Here is a 1,934-nt window from a genome sequence, read left to right on the forward strand (position 1 = left end):
CTGCTCAGTTCACCATGGTTTGGGACCTAAGGATCTTAGTTATAAAAAGTGGCTTCTGTGTGTCCAGCTAAGAAGTCCTTTCTCTTAGGGAGGACACCTTCCTCCCAGTCAAGCCAGACATGCCTGGTGCAGTCCAATTTCAAAAGAGAGATACACAGAGTAGTCTCTGAGTTTCCAGTACAAGTGAAAAATATGACTCTCAGCTGTGCTTTTTTTTATTGTGAAGTTTTTTTCTCTCGACAGAAATGACCACTAGAGGATGAAATCTTTGGAAGGGCTGAGCTCACTTGGGGAGAGTAAGTTCCTGGAGCCATTGTTCCTGACTCAGATTTTTGTAATCCCATGATCACTTCAAGAACTTCTAAAAATTGCTTTAATTCACTTTAATTAAAAATAAAACTCCAAGTGACAGAATGGCATTGTGTCTTCACAAACCTTTGTAATCATGGCTCTGAGTCAGCAAGTTTGGTATCAGAGGAAACAGGATTGAATAATAATAACCCAATTAGCAGGTTTCCTTTCTTTCTTTTTTTTTAAGCCATAACTGTATAAACTACTTATTAACAGACAATGCCCACAAATTTATTTCTTCTTGGACACACCCATGTTGCAGCCACAATGGCCTGTGGTCTTGGTGTGCTGGCCTCGGACACGAAGTCCCCAGAAGTGGCACAGTCCGCTGTGGGCGTGAATCTTCTTCAGCCGCTCTAGGTCTTCACGGAGCTTGTTGTCCAGACCATCAGCCAGGACCTGGCTGTACTTCCCATTCTTCATGTCCCTCTGTTTAAGAACCATTCTGGGATCTTGTACTGGCGTGGATTCTGCATAACAGTGATCACATGTTCCACCTCACCCTCAGTGAGCTCTCCTGCCCTCTTGGTGAGTTTGATGCCTGCTTTCCTTAACACCACATGAGCATATCTTTGCCCTACACCCTTAAATGCAGTGATGGCAGAGGCAATTTTCTGCCACCCAACGATGTTGGCGTTGAGTACTCGCAAAATGTGCTGGAACGTCTTAGGGATTACTAGAGACATGGCAGCAGCCCCAGTGGCAGCGTGTAGGCCTCCCGCGGAAGAGCAGCAGGTTTCCATTCTTATTTTTTCCTCCCCTAGATCAGGAACCACTTGAGTAATGCAAATGCTTCAAAGCACACCACTGGCCCCACAGAATCTCCCCACCACCAGAGTTAATGAAGACTGGTACTCCCATTGAAGTAACACAGTTGGGCTATTTCAGACTCATACTGAATATTACATGGGCTGGTCTATAAAAATACAACTTTGAGATTCTAACACCAGCTCTTGGGGTGCACTGCTTGCTCAACATCCTGATACTACTCTACCCATTTTCCCAGGTACTTCCCTGCTCTGAAGAAACTTGCTGCTCATCTTCACCCTTAAGAAGTTGCCTATTCACATCCAGTCTCAGCACCAAAAGAGCAAGAGTCAGTCATTGGCATCTTCTTTTGGAAAGTCTCCAACCTAATGTATAGACATTGTTCTCTTTTATCCATCTATCCATGTACTTATATAATGAGTTCTCTGTTGATTGATACAATTTACCTATACTATGTGAATCTAGCCCTCTAACAGTACTTGAAGTCAATCATTCTGAAAAATACTTGTCCTATTTGGATGTTGCCTGGCTAAATGTTCTTTAGGGACAGACTCCAAAAGGCTTTTAATCCTATACAGTGTCACAGCCTCAGTCTATGTAAATTGGAGTTGTAACCTCTGAACTTCAGGGGCAAAACATTCTGTAGATTTAGCATACTATGAAATGACCATTGGATGGAAGCTGAGAGGTGTTTGATTTAATCATTGAGCTTTGTGCTTGAGGGATATTCTAAAATGGTTTATGATGATTTTTATCAGCCCACTTGAGTTAATGTTGAATTTTCTATTTGACAGGACCTGCCAATTTCCCATCTG

The 1,934-nt window shown here is 42.8% G+C and overlaps 1 pseudogene; it reads right to left on the reverse strand.

Annotated features, from left to right (window-relative positions):
* Positions 1–582: 582 nt before the first annotated feature.
* Positions 583–1,037, reverse strand: LOC105091454 (small ribosomal subunit protein uS13-like; annotated as a pseudogene).
* Between the last annotated feature and the right edge of the window lie 897 nt (positions 1,038–1,934).

This window comes from Camelus dromedarius, chromosome 5, assembly GCF_036321535.1.
Source record: "Camelus dromedarius isolate mCamDro1 chromosome 5, mCamDro1.pat, whole genome shotgun sequence".
Classification (NCBI taxonomy): domain Eukaryota; kingdom Metazoa; phylum Chordata; class Mammalia; order Artiodactyla; family Camelidae; genus Camelus; species Camelus dromedarius.